The 22,305-nt window shown below is 38.1% G+C and overlaps 1 protein-coding gene across 1 annotated transcript in view; it reads left to right on the plus strand.

Annotated features, from left to right (window-relative positions):
- The first annotated feature begins 389 nt into the window (after positions 1–389).
- The window catches only part of LOC110835892 (uncharacterized), a 171,051-nt gene continuing 149,135 nt past the window's right edge, over positions 390–22,305 (plus strand). Inside the window, exon 1 of the mRNA XM_022076590.2 lies at positions 390–682. The gene's annotated coding sequence lies outside the window, so the exon portion shown is untranslated. The remainder of the gene's footprint in view (positions 683–22,305) is intronic.

Consider the following 22,305-nt stretch of genomic DNA (forward strand, 5'->3'; position numbering starts at 1 on the left):
ACTATTAGTTGATGGATCTGAATGGCTACATTTCATGTATTCTCATGTATTATGTGGGAAGTAGCGATAATTTAACCTATTGTTTCTGGCTGTTATGTACAAATATTTAACATTTGTCTGATCCTGTTTGCTACTTGAGGAGATGTCTTTCAGGTACATTCATTACCTGATCCTGTGTGGCAAGCATGAGCCATTATTCACGCCACGATCAGGCCACTTGTGGATCTTATACCTAATCACACATTCTTCCGCATAAGCAAGTAGCCCTTTGGCTGGCGGAAGCCTGCAGTTCCGGAACTTGAACATAGAGTGTGCTGGAAGTGCTTGGCGGGGATGTGAGCGAGGTGTGTAATGCAATAGTAAAATGTTGTGGAGTGTTTTGAACGCATTTCTGTCGAGAATTTACAAACGATAATTGGTGCATTGCGTTATTTAAAAACGTTATGACATGCCATTCAAATCGTGAAGTTCCAGAGTATGCTGGTAACGCCAGCATAGTTGCTACTGCTACGTGCTTAACTGAAGTGTTGTGAGGCCATTACATTTGTAGGTGTTTCATGAGGCCAATTGTCGTTCCACCGAATACTGCATTAACCTAACATCTCTGTGAGCTGTTTCAAGACCAGACCACAAATCCGTCTGCGATGCATTTCACGTTGCTGTTTCACGCTACACTCTAATGGTGAGTTTTGTTTTACTGCACAATGGCTAATCTACGCAAAGCGAAATTGACAGTGTCATAAAGATTATTGCTTATCTGAATTGATATGCGGTATAGTGTCTACGGGTCTTCAACTGTTAGCACTATCTTTACTGTGATTTTAGGCATGTATCTGTTTACAAAACTTCATATTTACTAGGCGACAGAAGTTGTAAGCTGTTCGGAACTTGACTGCTAGCGTAACGTGGAGCAGGTGATGTGTGTTTTACATTAATTTTTCTTCTGCGCTAAGCCTAGACTTCACTGCTGTCTCGGTGGCGTCAATGTATCGCTTTACGAAGATGTTCAAGTAACTCAGTTACACGAACAGATGTGTATGCTTTCTGCATTATTTTTATTTGACATTGGAATTTTCTGCTCAAATTTTGAATTTTCTGCCTAAGATTTTGCACATTAGTAAACATTTATAGTGTTAGGCCTCCTTATCCCAACACTATGGCACTGGCAGTGATTTCAAGTATGCGAATTTTACTGACCGTTTTGAAAATCAATCTTTCCGGTTATACAAAACTGTGTAAAGTAAAATAATTTAAACTGAACGTAAACAAACATAGCCTAAGGTTGATGAAGTGTTTATGCTGTAATTGTCGTATTTAGTCTTATTTTAGCATCACAGAATAATGTGCTCGCTTATACCAGGTGTCTACTGATTGCTGTGTGTATTTGGTTGTATCCAGTAACTGACAATAAGTATAGTTCTGTACCTCATTTTAATTAAGTTCCATTCCGTTGTACAAGTAATTGAAAACGTGACATTAAAGTAACAACCCGGTACAACTCATATTAATTATAATTTACATTGCTGTATCACTCTCAAAATATTTCGATTTACATTGGTAACCGTATAATCTTAGCAAGTTACTGGGTAAATATAAAAAAAGTAAAGTTTGTCCCACTATACGCCATGTAGGCGTTTGGGGTGAGTGGAGGTATAGCTCCTCTCTTCCTTGACCTCGGCACTAGATGGGGGTGAGTGGTCAGCGTCACGCCCCGGCCGGCTTTACCCCCGGGAAAGGACCCCGGTACCCATTGGATAGGAGGGTGAGGGGGCCCCAGAGCCGGACGCAGAGGCTAGAGGAAAAATCCTCTGCCCCCGTCGGGGATCGAACCCCGGTCGCCCAGTCTGTAGCCAGTCACTATACCGACTGAGCTACTATAGTTATAGTATTATAGTTCCTATAATACTTAATTCTTATGCCCTTTGAAGTCAGAACTGGTTCGCGAATTAATCTTAAACCTCTGTTGTTTCAGCGTCTGTGTTAATTGCGCATTAGGTCGTTATGTATTCATCTCTTTTTTAGATTTGTTCAGGTTCTTGATTTGCGTTGTGCTCCGTTATCCTCAGAGTTGCTACAATGTTTTGTGCTGTGCTTGCTTGTTTTCTTACTTTTCTGTTGTTTCCGTTTCTTCGAAATGTTTTATCCCAGTGCCTTGTTTCTGTGAGATCAAAACACATTTATAAATAACATGAGCTGTTTTGATACTGAATTTAGTATAATTCTTTAGCTTGTAACGGTGTCTTCGGACAGACCAAACAGCCGCGAATGAAAGTCGGTCAGTGCAAGGTATTGTGAGGGTCAGTAACCATTTCTGTTTTTCTAAGTTTTAATTTAAAATGAGACTGTTCGCAAAGATTGTTTCATTGACCAGACGTTTTAAAGCCTTTCATAATAGCCAGGGATATTACTACAAACGTGTGTTTAAATTGTTTTCAGAAGATTTTGTATTTCAGTTGATTTGTGTTAGGTCAGGTCTATTCTTTGTTTCGTAATTTTAAGGGACATTTTTATCGCAACGAAATGAATTTCGAGATTATAAAAGTTCGCTAGTCGTACACTTGGAAGTCTACGTGTCATATTTCCACGAGTATTCCAAACACATAACTATGAAAGCGTGCATTCCATTGTACGCAATAACAGCAGTTGAGAAACTGGGGAAGGCATGTCTGTCACATGACAGGTTAAGAGTGACATTATTGAGAGGACTTCACTAACATCGATAATTTCGCAGGTGGTGCTCATGTGTGTCCTAAGTATTACTTGCACGTTTAACCCAGTTCAGTCCCAAGGAGGATAAAATACGTGAGCAATTTAGGAGGTTACATAGGGAGGAATTTATTAATGTATCCAGATAACCTAGAATTTCTAGAGTCGTGAAATATAGGACGATACGAAGGGCTGTCTCGCTAATAGATGACGCAAGGAATGTATATATTTTTGTGAGGAAACTTCTAGGGCAACGTCGTGGAAGAGGTGGGAGGTTTACATTAAATGTGCGTCTTAGGGACTGCTTGAGTCTTTATTATGGCATTCATAAGTGTGACTTTTGTAGGTCAGTATCGGTATGTCAAAGTTTTTCAGTTCGATATGAATCTCCTACTTTTTAAACATGTCTGAAGGGAGGCAACAACTAATTGGAAGGATGGTAGCAGGAGGGTGGACGAACTTCTATTGTCATTTTACAAGAGACTATAAATTATTTGATTTTGTGCATATGTTATATAAGAGATCACATGTATTTTTATTGGTAGCTTTTCTCTCCGAGATTAATATTTAGGAAGATAGGCTCAAAAATGTTGAGTAACGTAGGCCTTAAAATGAATTCAGACAAATTATGAAAACTCGAATAATTCTAGGGCCGTTTACAAAGCTTTATCAGAATTTGTCGATGTACTAAGTTACAAAGTTAATTTTCTCCCCTGAGTAAAGTAGCCATTAAGGTGAATCAATCTAAAGAAAAATCAAAATGAGTCGAAAAAGTTATGTGTGAGTCTCTTGTATCGAGTTTTACCGAGGTTAGTCGAATGATTTGGAGAGAACAACAATACCATAATCGAAAGAAAATGAAGACTTCATACTTCCTCTGTGACACCATGACATCTTCTTCTGAAATGTTAATGTTCACTTTCTTTCTTGCTATCAAAGAATCTTATAAATCATAGCTTTTAGTTAATGGCTGTGATCTACTGTGCATACAAAGAGGAACTCCAGACTACACCTGCCGATCTTATTTTGTTTTCTGTCCTCTGACTTGGGGTGGAATGTCGGATTGAGGGGTGCACTGATATTATTACTGAAGGGGGCGGAGATTAGCTCAGCTGTTGGGAGGATCGCAGTGGATGAAGCGTTTCTACTTCCTACCCTGAAACGGGTGGTACGTAGCGATCAATAGAATATTACATACATTGCGCAGTCGCACTCATTTGCGGCACAAAGCGGAATTACAGTTCGGTGCAAGAAAACTTTGTCCACTGCAGGAGCACTGTGACACAAGTTCTGTTCTGTTGAAATAATCATGAGAGACGTGCATCTTGCTTCTCAGAGGCGACAACGTGCGTTTGTTCTCTGGTGAATATAACAACAAAACTCGCCGAAGAAAGCAATGTCGTGTTAATTCTGGCACCGTCTAACCTCATTCCCTATAAACATGAGGTCATACGTCTGCATGCTTGAAGGTGTCTGTCCCACGATTACAATTGTATGATTCACAGTACCAATTTTTAACCCTGAGAGATATGTATCCATTAGAAAGGTCAACTGGTTAGTGCTGTCTATGGAAACAATCGATGTTTTCTCTGAGAATCATAGGAAACCCATAATATATTCTGCAGGCAAATTGTAGAGTTAGTAAAGGATGTGACACATGCAATTATCACTGTTCTAACAGTGCGAAATGACAGATGCGCTCTGCTATGAGGTGCCAAACAGATCATGTTAGCTTCAAACACTTCTCTATGAAATTTATGTGATAGATAATTAAAACTATTATTTACATAGAAGCAGTATTAGCGTGTTTCAAAGATGCGTTATACAGACTGACAGATTCTTATTTTGTTTAACGACACTTTGTCAACTGTGTAGGTCAGATAGCTTTCGCCGAACAGTATCTCCTGGTCAAATTTTACCCCAATTAGATAACTGTTACGCTTTCCAAATTCCGATAGGTCTGTATGGTTAAATTACCATATAGTCAAATTACATAACTCAGTCACTCCGAGATAACTGGAATCAACATTTTTAAAGTTCTGATAGGAACTTATGACGATTTCCTTTAAACACTACCACCCATTCAGAGTATAAATTCTCAAAACATGGTCTGCGGACCCCATGCTACCCATTTATGGTTTTTGTGCGGGCCGAGAAGATTTGTATATCGCAACGTAATTTTAAGTGGACAGTTAATATAAAGAGCTAATGAGCACATTTTTCAAGAATGTTATTGAATAATACACGACCGTGTTAGCAGATGCAGCGGTAGTAACATTTTGAGGTGTGGTACGGTGCGACTATTTAGAGAGCTTTGTCCGTCTGTCTAAACGCATGGAACAACTGGAAAACGATTTTAATGATTCTGACTTTGGAGAATTTTACGAAACATTTTCTAGCCCTTTCAATTTCCTTTTGGGTTTAACGATCTGTTTCCATGAAATCAATTAAAGTTGCGTAAATTTATTTTTTAACTTGCGTGCATAAACATGTAAGACGTTTTATAAATGGATTTTGACTTACTTCTTGAAAAATTATTTATTTATTATTATTCTAAGACCACCTAGAGCACTAACACTTTTTCACCAGTATTTTGATGTAATTTTATCACAATATATTATTCTACACGAAAACTAATAATTTGAATGTTTCAGCAGACGATCGTAATAAGAAAAGAAACAAAATACTTATTTTAGACTGTTTGAAGTAACATTCGTCTTATTGTGTTAATTTAGTACTCAATTTCAACACGATTTTAAAGCGTATATGAACCAAGTTATTTCTTGTACATTACTGCTATGTAAGTATTTACTCCAAAATATTTTCTACTCTATTAATTTTCAAAATCTGTGCTTAGAAGCGCGTACTTTTACAGTGTATGTGGGCGTTTATAGGTAGATGCTTTCAATGCATTTAATACACTTTCGATTCACTAATCAAATTCTTCTTAAATTTTCCAGTCACAGAACTCAATTCCTTCCTCACATTAGGTGCAAGCATTTCATAATTATATCCTCGGTCTTTATGTAGGGGCTTCACCTCTAAGCCAACATTTGCTGGTCTGGAAGTACCTGTAGTTGAGTTTTGTGAATAATTTGAAGAGCATGGAAGTTTTAGCATATCATTTATAATTACTTCTGCCTAACGCGCCTCTTATTATACTTCACAGACTTGTTAATAGATTACCATGAAGTTTAAGAAGTTTGGGCCTTCCTCATTTATAATCCGTCGGCACGCGAGTTGGTAAAGTGTAAATACTGTTCCAGTTCTGTTGAGAAACCCTGAATTGGAGGAGCTTGTAGAGACAATAAATGAGCAATTTCGCTGTCTACTTAGGTCCATGTCGTGTAACTAAAAGTATGTGGCATGACTTCGAAGTTTCACTTAATCGCCAATTTTATACGCATAATTCTTTAAGTTTGTATATCAAATTTCCGTGACTCATCTCCTTGCCAAATTTTATGTGCCTTTCCTCAAAGTTTCATTATTCCTTGTCATCAAAGGGAAAGCTTGTACACATTTTGTCCTGTTGACATATTAACATTTTAAGTCTTAGAAACATGCCTCAAGAAAAGTAGCATGTTCGCACATCTGTTGGAACATTATAGAAAGCTGTTTTGTGGCGCTAGTGATCTTTCTCACCCCAGAATTTCACAAAAGTAGCTCATATTATGCTATTATTTATGTGGGAGATCTTTTTTTGTTTGCTATGATTTAGTTCAAATTTTAGTCGGAAAACCTATAATGAATATCTATATTGGGAAACAGGCGTAGAATTGCGGATAATATTAAAATTAATCTTAAAGAAGTAGAGTGTCAGAATGTTAACTGGAGTCATCTAGCTCATTACAGGAATTGGTGGCGTGCTTTTGTGAACACGACAATAAGTTTCGTAACCCGTAAAAGGAAGGGAATTTATCGACTATTTTACCGACAGTAAACTGTTCTAGAAAGATTTTGCTCTACGCAGTTAGTTCGTCATCTTTGCCGTGTTAAGCCGATCTCATTATCCTTGATTTGATCATCCTAGTAAGTAAATATCATATAACAGACACAGATTCTTTAGAGTAATACTGTAATTAACACATTATTAGACTAAAACTTTGCTTATTATCCTACAAGTAGACAACGTAGTACAGTTCCCTTCATAAATCCACGCAAATGAAACTGCTTGACTTTTAAGATAGCGATGTCCTCTCACTACGTCAACTTCTGTTCGAAGCCCAGCAAGGGCATGTGAGACAGTGGTTGTATAAGTCAGCTTTCATCTGAATTATCGCATTTCCTCTCTCATTTATTTCACATGTAGTGCTGTTAAACGATGAATCAGTCAGCTGTAAAGACGAAACAGCTGCATCACTATTTGCGTTCCTGAAGGTCTGGTAAGCCTAGTCCGTATTCTGACAGTTCGCTTCGCTCCATCACACGAGGGCCTCTCGGGTTTCCTTTTTGCGTCTCTGTTCTAAGAATATCCTGCATTGTGCCGCACATAACACACAGTAACGTTACATTACTTCGTTTCCGTACCCACTGTTTTGTCTTCTCGTACGGACAGCTCTTGTTATTCCAATGCACTTAAGTTGATTTCGTTTCTATTATATGAGGCTGCTTGTTTTAATGTCACTTTCGAACTAATAATTTTGGTTTACTTCGCGTTATTACTTCTGTCTAGCCGTACATATCTCTTTACTGCAGCGTTTTCTACATTCACTGCAATACCCATTGTTTATTATACCAGATCTTAAAGTATTTAAAGATTTCATTTCAACAGCTGGAGTCCGAAAGTAAAAGAGGGCAAAACGACCAGATATTGTGTAGATGTATTTACTCATATTTCTTGTTGTTACGAGGGTGGGGCGTTTATAAAACAATTTTGAAACACTTTTTTTATAAAGACAATTTCGTTGCGTTAGACATTTAGATTTTCGTGTAGAAATTACGGAAACAGGGCAGAAATTAGAGCACACAGCATACAGCAGTACCTGTTGCTAATGTGTCTAATGTGTTTTTTGTGCCGTAATTTCGTTTTTCTTCTTAGCACTGCCACTAACTTCATTGTACAGTAAATCCTTATTCAGACAAAACTAGGGTTGCTTAATGCAGTTCTGTCTGTAGCGGATTCAACCCGCGATTCCAGTATTCAGATTTTCTAAGACATTGACTATTTTCTGAATCACGCTGTAATACATTTGTCTGTTTGTGAAAGAGAAATCTGTGACTGCGTTTCGTGTTCTGTATATTCCCTTTCGTACTGTTGGTAGTTAATTAATTCATCTATTGATCCCGCTGTTCAAACATTCTGAAACTGCACCATTTTTGCGTCCTCGATGACGGTACAGTACAGGTCATAACATTGAGCACTGTAAATGCTGTGTCTGCTTTCGACATGTAACTTTTGTGCTTACACAGATTCCCCCTTTGGTTACAGGATATTAGATAATATGACACACGGGCCTAATCCTAAGAGTATTAAAATTAAGAAGATAATAAATACATTGGACCTAGCTGAAACGCATTTAAATACTCACAAAAGTAAAATACATGTAATTGTGTACCATGTCTTGATACATATGGGTGAGTGGAGATATAGTTTCACTCATTTTTAGCCTCGGCATTAGGTGAAGTAGAATTATTAGTATCACGACCCGTCCTCTTTACTCCTGATAAGATTTCCAGGTTTCCACTGGACAGGAGTTTTGGTGGGACATCCAAGTATGTGACATACTTTAATGCACTATCCCAACATTTTGGTGGAGGGACTGAGTAAAACCACGAAATAACATCAGTGAGGTTAGCCAGGAGCCAAGATTTTTATCAGGAATGTTCCGAGTAAGAAGAGTTTGGTTGAAATGGGTTTGTTGTGTTACAGTTTCAAGAAGCATTTATCCAGTTTTATGGTAACTCTTTATATTGTGTCGTCATTGGTTGTGGTTAAACGACGTTTGTGCTATTCGATAGTATGTGTGTTTCCTGAGAAAATAATGCACATGAAAGGAGGTAACATATACCAACAATTTATATGCACGGTATTTTTGATAGAAGCTGTACTTGGCATTCAGGTCTCGCATCATCCCCTATCTTATTGTGGGCAGTTTCATCTCTGTCTCCCCCAGAGCAGTTAATCACCAAACCAGCTCTGCATTCAGCACACGAAATTATGTGTCTGTACGCTCCAGCAGTTTCTAGCAGAGTAAAGGGGAGCACAATACATACCTAACTACAGAATCATTTAACTTTGTCGTCTGTTGTGATTTGCGACAGCACGAGTCGAACGAGGTGCCTTGTTATTTTTTTACTTGTAATACTTCTTTTCTGACTAACCTATTTGTTAGTTCGTTCGTTATTTTGTTACTTTTTTACTTAATTATTTATTTATGTGGTGAGATTTCAAGTTCTCAGGGCGACAAACATGAAGAAAGCTGTCTTTTAGGATATTGCGCTGTGTAGTCTGGTAGAAATTTGACGTTTCAAAGGTGTTTACTACCTCCATAAAAAGGGCACGTGTGAAACGTCGATCAGTTTTTACCGGACTACACGGAACAACATCCCAGAATACAGCAACACTTATTTATTTATTCACCACTATTTCAGTGCATATAATTATCGTCCAAAATAAATGGCTATTTAACAGAGCAAGAACAAGACGACAGTCTGTTTTAGAGTTGCGTTTTATTGCATAACCTAAACAGTAAAGAATTATGTACTACTGCGATGTAGCCAGTTTTGTAACCTGCAGGAACACGTCAATGCTGTTGCCTGATTTTACAGTCATGCCGTTGAAATTGACTTTTATCTCAGACGTGATGTTAAGAGAGTTGTCTGTGTCGGCTTCAATAATTCTGCGTTTTAATTCTTCACAAATGTTTGTAAACCATTTTGATTAACAAACGCTGGACTCAGTACTGGTGAACGACTGCCACTGCCAATCCAACTGGTCATTTTGAAATTATATTTGCTGGGAATCCTCGTTTCCATAGTATATGAGTTTGTTTTCCTTCTGCCCTAAGCTAGTGACGTAGACGAAATGCACTTTTTGGTCCCGACTACCGTTTCTTAATGGAGTCTAATTTCTTGTACCTTTGTAACTCAAATATGACAAAGCAACTCAATTTTAAGCAGTATTGCAGGTGTTAAGTATCCGCAGAAACTTGTCTGGAGGTGCCATAATTGTGTGTAAGTAATCATATGCAATGCTACTAAACGTTATACAGTTACTTTGTTGTCCCTGTGCACACCACTGCAGATATTTCTTCCTGCGTTTAATCTAGCTCGATCATTTCTTACAACGGACACTATCTTGTTCCTTTTAGGAGAGAAAGAAACATTGGAACCTCTTATTCGTATGGCGATCATGTCCACCGGGCTATGGTTTAGTATCTTGCTGAACGGATTTGTGTGGAATTTGGCAGAAAGGTCACGTCACTGCAAGCCACGTTCTTAAATTTCTATCTTGAATAATGCAGACGTGAAATACATCCAAAATTTTAAGGTGCGTTCAATGGCAGCAGTAGGAATGTCATATTTTTTTAACATTAAACCTCGAAATCAAAATATTAATCAATCACGGCACAACTGTTCGGATGAATGTTACGCGGTGATTTAAAATCTTGGTAAATTCACCAATGACTGGATTGGAGACTAAGATAAATCAACAAAATATTTTGGAGTTCTGGCTGAAAAATGTGTTGGACGCTTGTAGGGATGCAAGTACTTCCATACGTCTTTTATTCTCTGATTTTTCAGTCGGTATTCGCTAATATCAGCAAGTTTACACAGTGCTGGAGTTATATGCGTACATTTTTACACTTATAAATATATGTTCATATGCATAATACCACGTGAGCAAATCCAGAATGAAGTGAATACCGTGTCATATATTACAACTAGTTTTATGGCGCAGACATATTGTCAGAAGTGAGAAAAATCTTAGACGTATAGTTCTCATATATCTGACACTAACAAGAGTTAGATAACGATTGGAACACAATGTGGATAGACATATAGTGACATAATCATATCGTTTACTTAAAAGGAATGAGGTAGACGCTTTGTCTGTCTGACGGGAGTAACTCAGGATAATCTTAGAAGCATTGTATGCTAATTCAAGTCGATTGTATAAGCACACAGCAGTTTTAATACAGTAAACATGAAGTACCCACTTACGTAGTTTAAGTTTAGAAATATGCATCATTACGGACAACCCATATTGTATTCAGAATGAGTAGAAGGCTCGTGTTTTGATTAACATAAATGCAACAGAATCATTGTTTTCACAAGGCAACACACACAACCAAAACTTTGCTTTGTGAAGACCTTTCCCTGAGTTATAATATTGGAGTACACTGACATTCCAAAAGTGTTCTTCACACCACGTCACATAGGTCGTTTTTACACTAATGTGATCCGAGGGCATCGTTGCGTCTTGACCATTCTTGCACTAATGTGGTAGCAGGTTGTTGTTGTGAAACAATATCTTCCAAAAATGTCCTTCGGTTGTTCTTGCCGCAACAATGGATTCCTACAACCTCCGGTTTTATTGTTGCGAAGAAACGCTACAGACAGACATAGAAGCTTATAAGGTGTTCTTCGCTTTCGCTACAGCATGAAGAATACCTCTAGTTATTAACACAATCTATTTCCAAAATGTAATATAGTTTAATTTAATCGACTTTTCTTTCATTGTGGCCATCTCATTGGCAGAGTTTTGACTTTCTTAAATTCGGTTTATTTTCTGTTAAATTTCGAACGGTCGCATGAAGGAGAGGAGGATGTGTTTATTATAATAATATTTTAAAATTCCGCTTCTACTTCCCTCTGCATCTATATTTAGGCTACATTACCAGCATAAATCGAGCAACGCTGACCGGAAAAATATTCTTGTTTAGTCTGCGAAAAACGGAACTCGTGAACCCTTTCCGACGAAAGTATCGGGTTATTAACCTTTAAGACAAGCGGTATGTAGTTACCACAGTCTTACGTCTTCTACAAGATTAGTCACAATAAACATAGCATCTCTTTAGTAGACCGATGCACTGCAACGCAGAACACGATTAAAATACCCAGCCGTGGACACCGTTTATTCTCTGACATTCGAAAAGACTGTCCATTGTTTGTTTATTTTATTTTTATGAATAACATTAACGTTCAGAATTGTAACAATCCAAGACTTCTGTGTGTTAAATTACGAAAATTTGGCACAGCTTCCTGCAGTGTCTTTTAATAGTGTCTGAAGAATGCTGCGAAAATGTTTCAGGACAAGAGACGCATTCCATACTGAAATACCAGTTAACCTCCAGGCATCGTATTCCTGACTTGCTGTCATGAAGTTCTGGTCTATAGAAACATGAACAGAGAATTTGCAACTTACCACAAGTATCTGAAAAAATATCGGATCGATATTTAAACGAATAATTTTAAAACAATGTTGCAGATTAACTTATCACTTTGAATATGTCCAGGCATTCATGTATTTATTATTTATTTGACTGCAAATGGGTTTTTACCCGGTGGCAGTGGTCCTACAATAAGACACAAAACAATAAGACACAACAAAACATAAGACAACAAAAACAATAAGAAACAACAGAACAATGAGACACAACAAAACAGTAAGACAAAAAGACATAAGACACAACAAAAACAATAAGACACAACAAAACAATGAGACACAACAAAACAGTAAGACAAAAAGACATAAGACACAACAAAAACAATAAGACACAAAAAACATAAGACAACAAAAACAATAATTTATATCTTAACTGCGTCATGTTTGTGTTTAATCAATATAATAATTCATTCACCGTCCATACACAAACTTAAAATGTTGTTAAAATTTACTTAAAATTACATAAAATTACAACATTTTTTAGAATTAGATCTTGATACATTTCACATTTGACGACATGTTTCGGTGTATTACACCATCATCAGGTCAATCAATTTAAAAACTGTTTTAAAAGCTGTTGTACATCCTGCTCCGCGTATATTGATACGTTTGACTGTTTTGATTTCTTCCTTTTAATGCTTGGATGTTTATATCGGGTTGTAAGTGATGCGTTGCAATCTACAGCCCCATAATATCGGACGTACAACGCATCACTTACAACCCGATATAAACATCCAAGCATTAAAAGGAAGAAATCAAAACAGTCAAACGTATCAATATACGCGGAGCAGGATGTACAACAGCTTTTAAAACAGTTTTTAAATTGATTGACCTGATGATGGTGTAATACACCGAAACATGTCGTCAAATGTGAAATGTATCAAGATCTAATTCTAAAAAATGTTGTAATTTTATGTAATTTTAAGTAAATTTTAACAACATTTTAAGTTTGTGTATGGACGGTGAATGAATTATTATAAAAACAATAAGAAACAACAGAACAATGAGACACAACAAAACAGTAAGACAAAAAGACACAACAAAAACAATAAGACACAACAAAACAATGAGACACAACAAAACAACACACCACACTCAAAATAAAACAACTCATAATATTACAAAACCATATAACCTAAAGTACATAACTTAAAAATTAATACCAACTAGACATAAGACAGTAACAGTAATGAATCACACGTTTCATCAGGACCTTCTCTTCACTTCACTACACTTATGAAGCCTTCCCATCCTCACCCCAATTTACCCCCCTTCACTGCACCCACCCATCTATTTCCTTTACTTCACCTCATTTATCACTTTTCTAACCTTCTTTCTAAACGTACTTGGTTTACAGGAGAGAGTCCCTAAAACCTCAGCAGGTAGCTGGTTCCAGAGTTGGATGGTCCTATTTACAAAAGAATATTTCCCGATATCTGTTCTTTGCTTTCTGCTCCTAATTTTCCGAATATGATCGACCCTGCTCAGATAATATGGCCTTTGCAATCTGTCACCTATAGCCTTCCATGCCCGTTCTCCCGTGTACGCTTTGAAGAGAGCACATATACGTGCTATCTTTCTACGCTGTGCCAAGGTTTCCCAGTTCGAATCGCTCCTATGATATGCAAATTTACATGCTTTTTTTTGCACCCGTTCTAACGCATTTATCTGCCCCTCCCTGTAAGGATCCCAGCACGCCGCCCCATATTCCAGAATCGGACGCACTAGTGATGTGTAGGCTAGACTTTTAGTGTTACTATTCCCCTTTTTGAGAACACGCATTGTAAAATGAAGTGCCTTCCAGGCTTTCTTCACCGTATAATTTACTTGATCAGCCCAGCTTAAATCGCTGCTTAAGAGTATTCCCAAGTATTTACAACTTTTCACTTCCGGAATTATTTGGTCCCGTAACAAATAGTTTAGTGGTTCCTTCACCCGACTTCTCATGAAACTAACTGCTTTACTTTTACTTGGGTTAATTTTCATAACATTTTCAGCCGCCCATTCCCCCAGACTGTTTAGATCCATCTGCATCTTTCCTATATCTTTACTATTTATAATTTTCCTATATATTATACAGTCATCTGCAAAAAGTCTAATAGTCGATTCAATGTTCCTCCAAATATCATTTACGTACGCGAGGAATAGAAGTGGACCCAATACACTCCCTTGCGGTACACCTGACGTTACTCTGACTTCCTCTGATAATTGCCCTCCTACTCCAACTCTCTGCGTTCGGCCTAAAAGGAATTCCCTTACCCATACTACTATCCTCGAGTCCACGCCCGATGCAGCGATTTTCATAAAACTCCTTTTGAGGAAATTCCTACGAAAGTTTGTCATTTGTGAAACAATTTTACTATTTCACGTCTTTAAATTACATGACCAAGAAACTCTTATTTCGACCGAACGTTATTATCTGGGACGTCCCGGGTTACAACATCAGCTTGGAGACAGGAAATGCTAACGGAAGTTTGTCGTCCATTATTTATCTCTACTAATTCCGAGTTTACATGCTAGAGAAATAACAGTTTTTCACATTTCCTTTTTTAAAATGTTATATGTATTTCTTACAGGTCCCATTTGTCATACAGACATACGCAAAGAACACCAAAATATGTCGTAAAATATTACGATATCTAGATATTTACATGGTCGAAAGACTTTCGACCATGGATATTTATCAAGTTTCTTCGGAAGAAGTTAAAAATCAGTTTTCTGGGTTCTTAAAACGTCCTTTTAGTGACAAAAGTCTGAAGTTACGAGTTACGTGATGATCACTGAAGGTAGTCGATACTGCGCTTACTATAGTTTCTTTATCAGACTTTGCCGCTTGTTTCTGTACCTTTGAATCTCACGTCTCGCCTCGAGAGTGATGGGGCATTTAATAAGTTCTAACTACGTGGGATGTTAGCTAAACAATGTTGAGGGAGAGACGGTCGTGGGGTATTTTAAGACAATTTCTTGTGGATTTATCGGAGGGCGCAAGAACAACGGAGTCCTTACCATATGTTGAGAATTCGATCTGTTTATTTCTTGGTTCGCCAACTGTCGCGCCGAGGCTATTCTACGCCACTGCTAGGCTTTTGGCTCTTATGTTATTTTGTCTGGAACCGTATTACGACATTGAAAAAATTTTTATGATGCAATTTCAAACGACATTAAAGCTTGTCTCTGTCTGGCAAGGACATCAATGAAATCGAATTTTGAGTTTTCCGTGGTGACCCTTTTACTGAAGAATGTTCTGGGTTCAACACCGTGTTCAGATATTGAAAACAGCCAACGTCGACCCGGAAAACGCAGGTACCATGGTGGTCGATATATTCGATAATTGTTACCGTAATCTATGCTCAAAAATGTCTGGAACAGAAAGTAACAGCAATTTATTTTCAATATGTTCGCCGCCATGTTAACTCGCAAAACATGTTCCAGTGAATTCTGCTTCGCAGATCAGCGTTGATGCCCTCGGTGGACTATTGGTTTGCGTGTACGCCACTGTACCCAAGGTTCGCGAGTTCAAATCCGGCTGAGGAAGAGCACAACTTCCTTCGGTGGCTGGGGGGAAGTAAAGCCGGTGGTCCCATGTCGTAGATTCACGGCATGTAAAAGAAACTTACGATCATGCATGAACGAGATGTTTCGTAAGCAAAATTCAGTGGCCAAGTCTCTCCTGATTCACTACTAGATGGCTCTAGCAGACAAATCATGATTGAGTAGAAATTGTGCAGAGGCAGTGGGCTTGTCCCTCAATACTCATAAATGTACGCTTCAAAGGCAAAGAAACCTCCCACATGGGAGGAGGCCAAGGCTCGACTTCGGGCTGTTGCAACATAGTCAGATCAGCGTTGATGGATCCGTAGACTACTCATTTCAGGGTTATTTGACCCTTTAAAGCTAACAACCTACCTACTTTAACACCCAGCTTTAAAGTTTGCTGGCATTGGAATAAATAGCAATTGATTTCTAAACAGCGTTAACCTGAGTTTTCTGATCGAGAAACATTGGGTTTTTCGAGTAGGAACTGAATTTATGGCTAAATAGGTTTTTTGTGTAGGCCGATGAAGATGGAGGTGGAGGAAATCTTCCCAATGACGTTGGAACGGATTTTTTTACCCAATCCTTGTAATTGAAGAAGAAGAAAGTTTGATGTTGATACTTTAAATAGATAATAATGCAACTTTGTTTTATTTTGGGCGTTACCTCAAGTGCCCACTGTCACACTTTTTGCAGTACATCAAAATGCAGATAATGGAATAAATAAATGCAATTAAGCTGTTTATGACTCATCGCATTTCAGGAATTGTATCAGATTTTCAGTGTAATAATTTGAAGGGAAGTTTGGAACAGAAAATGACGTCTAAGCCACCAGCGAGCAGGCTGAAATTTCAGACTATGCCAAGTTTGCCGGTTTCTCACCCCGGAGGCCCGGATTTGTTTCCACAGCAGCGTGTGTTGTGTTTGTGCTGGACAAAGTGACACTTCGACAGGTTTTTCTCCAAGTTCTTAGGTTTTCCGCTGTCAGTTATTATTCTTCTGCTGCTCCATATTCTGTCATGTATCATATGGGGGCTGGACAATGGATCCGTTAGCGGCCTAATTCCATAGATACATAATCTCACCCCTACACAACGGTAGCAGTAGTAAATGCTGAATGTTTTGCCGTGAAACTGGAAGCCATTCTTTGGCCCTGCACTGTGTGAGCAGCCTACAGTTTCTTCGTAACATCAGATTAGTAGAAGCTTTACTTAGGGTGCAAGGGTGAAACGGCACGAGGGTTGGAAAGATTGTTTGAATGGGACCGATCCGTCAAGTGTAATGTAATGTACATACAGCTGACGCGAAAACAAGAGCACTTTACGCCCCATGTTTTGGGGCTGGAGAGAATTTGGCTCGGTGTACTGTTAGTAACAAATTTGACTCCCTATTCCTTTGTTTCTCAGGTCGTTCTGTACAGAGAAAATGTTAAGTTGATGGGATAATTGTATGACAGTATAGACCATTCAGGAAGTGTAGGAAGTGTCGTTGTATTTCTCATCAGTTGTAAAATTTGTATTCATTCTAAAGACTTCAATTTGTTCGTCAGTTTCACGGGGTCCGAATGAAAATGTATTTACCAGAGCGTCTCGGATCGATTAGAAGAGGATTCGACAATAGGAAGCAGTAACAAACGTTCTCCTTGCATAGCTGGAGTCTGTAACACATCAATTTACTGACTGAGCTATTATGGAAACTTTCTGTTGAACAAATTAAGAATGTGGCAAACGGGAAAGTAAATTGTGCTTGAAACACTTTGTTAAAAATTAACTACAATTTGAGTTACATTCCACCTTCAATGAATGTACGTGAAATGCGGAACTCCCGGCGATGTAAACTCGATGTGTCAAATCAAATCGTGTCACAAGACTATCATGCATGTAATAATTGCGTGCTCTTTACATTCTATTCTTTCAGCTAATCCTTATACAGATTTCAGAACAGTGTATATTTGTAACCGGGTGATATTAAAATATGCAAGCTAAGTGTACCAAAATAAAATAAATATAAACTCGAATTTTTAGCGGAATTTTCAAATGATTTTTTCTTTTACAATTTGATGTTCTTATTATTATTGCTTTGCAAACAGGCACACATTATTTTTTTTTTGGATTTAGTATGAACTGTGATTTTTTTTAGAAACCTGATAACGTGTGGTTTGAGATTCTTCCTAAAATTGCGGATTTTTTTAAGCTTTGGATAAATAAAGTTTATTCTACAATTTAATGTATTCCCTTCAACACTTTGGAGCACGTATCTAAGGTAAGCAATATTCAAAAGTTTTTTTCACATCTCAGAGAAAACAACTATTATTCAATCGGTCAATGCTGTTTGCTCTCGGAATCGTACAAAACACATAAATACATTCTGTGGGTAAAATTCAGAGTTGCTGAATGATAAAACATGCGTTAGTTACGTTATCACTGTGTTTCAAACATTTAGTTGTCCTTTGTTCATACCAGTGGAAATATGCATGACACGATAAAGAGTAGTCATTCTCTTTGGCGCATGTTTCAAGGCAATCGGAAAGTCGGAAACCTTTAGTTTAGATTAGACAAACTTAATATCAGCTATCGCGGATGACTTATATCGTATATGAGAACATTACGCTTATCTGCAAGAACTGGTCACCGTCATGGGACGCCTTCATTTTCTCCTTCGCGTGGTGATAAAACTTCGGTCTCTGTTCGTAGCAAATACGTTGGAAGTTTGGAAACAATTTTGGTAATATTTAGGCATTACGAAATTAATTATACTCGTCGTGCTTTTTACAAGTAGGCGCAGACGAACTCTGTATAACGAAGAATATAAAATCTGATAACCTCGCTGTGAAAGAAGAAGGCGAAACTCCACATATATAAGGTTTTGCGGCGCAAGATGGAGGTGAGTGGTCAGAGAGACGCTTTCCTCTCCCGGGACAAAGTTCCTGGTCTGGATACCAGAATTCTGTGGTACACTGCTATGTAACTAGTAAAACTTCAAATAGTTTTACTCTCCTACTGTACAGTATTTAGATGGTTGTTTACTGGGTTGTTCCGTGTAGTTTACTAGACCCTCACCGTCTTGTCCGACAAGTTCCAATAGCTCAAGCAGATCGCCCTGATGACGGTGGCAGCAAGCACCTTTGAAACGTTTGTCAACTTCTACCAGACTACACTGCGCAATAACCCGGAAGAGAATCATCTCATACTCGCCGCCATGAGAATTTAAAATCTTACTCATACAATATTTATTCTAAAAACTATAATTCTGCTCCAAAACCATAAAAATTATTTTTACATTTTATTTTATAGGAGTATTTTTCTATATTCCATAGTTCTACAGCATTGGTACAGTTTAATATCCTCTTATAAACACTTATCCATTAATAATAAGCCATGTTTTGCTTAAACCTGCTTCAAAAATGCGTATTTATTTTGGTTGTGTACTTTCTAAACATATAAGTTTTATGCTTATTGCATAACAGTGTATTGCAGTGTTGGTAGACCTGATCACATCAATACAACTCAGAGAAGGAGGCAGAAGAAACCGCGATGCGCGAGCAGAAGTTCCCGTTACACGATAACAGTGCAGTTGCATGAGTCACAGAGCGTAGAAGCTAGTGTCACCGGGTAGCCTACGCCGGCGGGCGCAATTATTCTTTAATTACATTGATGTATAATAGTGACATCTTGCAGAGGGAGGACCAGGGGATTTCTGAGCACTTGGCTCTCGGACTGTGATGGACTGTACGTCTTACAATGTTTGAGAATCATGTCACTGTAACAGAATCGCTCATTCGCTTGTGATTTCCCACGGATATGTTGAATTTTGAATCCATTCGACAGTCTGTGACTCAGGTCATTCAATCGGCTACAGAACTCGAACATGTGAGCCCAGTTGTTCATTCAAAGGCTGCCACACTGCACAACAGCCCACAGTATATGAAAGTTTCAAAGATTTATAATCATTACAATGTTTTAAAATGCTACTGTCGCAATGGAACGGTAAGGTCTAATATTAATGAAGAGATGTTTGTAAAGATGTAATCATCACTTCGAGTTTTCGGGAAAATGGGAATTTTTTTTAGAAAGTTACTAGTAACAGACATAGACACACTGAAATTATTTATCTGTATCGCGACTTTTATGGTGTATTTCAACATAATTGAAACAAAAATGTGAAGTATCACCACTTCCGAATAGATGACTGTCAAATTAACACAAGTTACTGAACTTCATGGACACTAATTGTAGTTAATCCTGTCTATAAATTTTCTGTTTTTGTGGAACCCGATAGTTCGTTAGCATGTCCTTAAGAACCTGCCACTGGCCTTTATCCTAAGTCACTTTAACTCAGTCCACACCCTCGTCTGATGTCCCATTTACACGCTAAGAGGTTTCTTCGCTTTAGGTTTACCCACTGACATCGCGTTCGTATTCCTGCCTTCCCCTCTGCTTGCTACTTGTCCGCTCAGAAACAAAGTACAGAAAAAAGAAAACAATCGAATTTACTAAAACTTAAAAGATTTGTGGTTTTCACGGCGGTAAAAATTCGGATCGTGGTCTTCTGGGTTATGACGCCAAGTACTTCTTAAGCGGTTAACAACGTTTCGGAACAATCAATTGGTAGGTTCCTCCGATAGGTTTTGTAACCACGCAAAATGCTACTATATAGCTTCATTGCAGTCCCCTTTCTTCAGATTAATTAATTAATTCATTCATTCATTCACCGAAAGTCAGTGGTTAGTTAGCTTACTCCTGCTTCGCATTCGGCAGATCCCTGGTTCGAATCTCATTCTATAGACCGGAGGTTTCCGCAGTCCCCGTAACCGAATGATAAGATAGGATAATTACCGTAAAATAGGACCCTCAGTTCCCTCCTATTTCATTACAAAGATTACTGTTTTACTGCACAACTGTTGCTCTGTGTTACATCCATCGTTTTACTGCATTCGTTTGAAGTTATGCGTCCTTGGATCGATCGCCGTTCGTTGGACCAACAGTCGAAGCTGAAGGCTGTGCCAGCTCAGAATCGAATGTATCAAAGCGAGTTTCACCAAGTGACGTGCATTTGTCTTCGTTTGAATTTGATATGACTCAACGTCAGATAAGAACCCCGCTCCCGTCACCATTCATGCAAGTAGTTCAAACAAAAGGTGTCTCCTACTGCACATCGTGTCTCTTTAAACCTTATCCCAGGTCAGTTCAACAGGGATGAGGTCACAGTTGTAAGGGGGGCAGTCTAAGTGTCATGTGACCACATGCATTCAGAGGCGGATTAATTCCATATTTTTCTTTTGGTGTGTAGACCTATAGTTCTTGTCTACTTGTAGGTGTATTGTTATATATGACCTCTTTCCTCAGAAGAGTTTACAGTATTTGTTTATCTTTTTGAATCTCTGTGAGGTGTTAGAAATAACCTCTGGATTTTCACGTAGATCGGGTAGTAAATTTTCAGTCTGACTCTTTCATCTTCTGTTTCTCACTTTTCTTTGTGTTTGCATCCGTGGAAAATTGTTCACACAACCGAAGAACGCAAGTTCCTTGATGTGCAATGTCTTCTAGCCCTTTGCGGTCCCTTTTAAATACCACTACTGCTCTCTGCTGGTCTATTTAAATACCACTAAGCTGTATAAATTCAACTGCTGTTATGAACTGGTTTGATTTTCTATTATAACTTGCATAAATCAGAAGAAACTTTGCTGAATATGGTGAAAATATGTTCCGAAAGGATCACAGTTCTTGCTGTTTAAATACTGACTGTGTGAAATATTTTTCACGGACTGTACCATTGTCGGTAGTGAGATGTGGTGTAGTAAATGGTGTTTTTCTGCATGCTGTCATTCGGAAGAGAACAATGCAAGACCAAGTCGATAGATATGACTTTGTCGACGTCTAAACATCTTATATTACATGCAGATATATGATGTTTAAGCATTGAATTTCATAATCTCAGAGCTATGCTTTCTTTCGCGCTGATGTGTTCGAAAGTTCAAGACCAAGTTGAAACGATTAAGTCACTACACATAAAGAACGCTTGAATGAATATGCATATATCAGTGGTGGATTGCTCTATGCGTCAAAAATAATTAAAAATATATAATTTTCTATTAGGAAGAAATTTGTTTTATAAATTTATCAGATATAAAATATTTCTATTCTAAGTAAATATGACAGTTACACACCCAACGGTATTCTCCCCACTTTATGATATACGCCAAAATACTTGGTGTGGAGTCCTGGCTTCCTTGGACACGTGTCGGAATAAAACGACGTATCTCTCCTTCCTCCTTTCACTATTATAAGGGTCACAAAATATTTCCAGGAAAATTTGAATAGCACTAGTGCACAGATAAAGACTTCAAAGATTGCTGACACTGTTTACCAGCCTCACTTGAAACCAGATCATGTATAAAATTCGTAAAACACGTGGCGGACTCAGTCCGACATAGGACCGCAAAGGACTAGCAACACTTCTTTGACTTCACTACTTGGCCAACGTTTTTGAATATCAAAATGTTATCAATCTACGCCTGTTCCAAACAAAAATATATCTTCCCTGCAGCTCGAAGTTCGTTTATTCAATTCAGTGTATCTGCAAAGCCTCTCGATTCTTTGTAATATTTCTATTAAAATGGTAAAGCTGTCCCGCTAACGCCATGTAGGCGCTTGGTGGGGAGTGGAGGTATAGCTCCT

Source organism: Zootermopsis nevadensis, unplaced genomic scaffold, assembly GCF_977971745.1.
Source record: "Zootermopsis nevadensis isolate Lab colony 2312 unplaced genomic scaffold, Znev_1.0 Znev_ptg000011l, whole genome shotgun sequence".
Taxonomy (NCBI): domain Eukaryota; kingdom Metazoa; phylum Arthropoda; class Insecta; order Blattodea; family Termopsidae; genus Zootermopsis; species Zootermopsis nevadensis.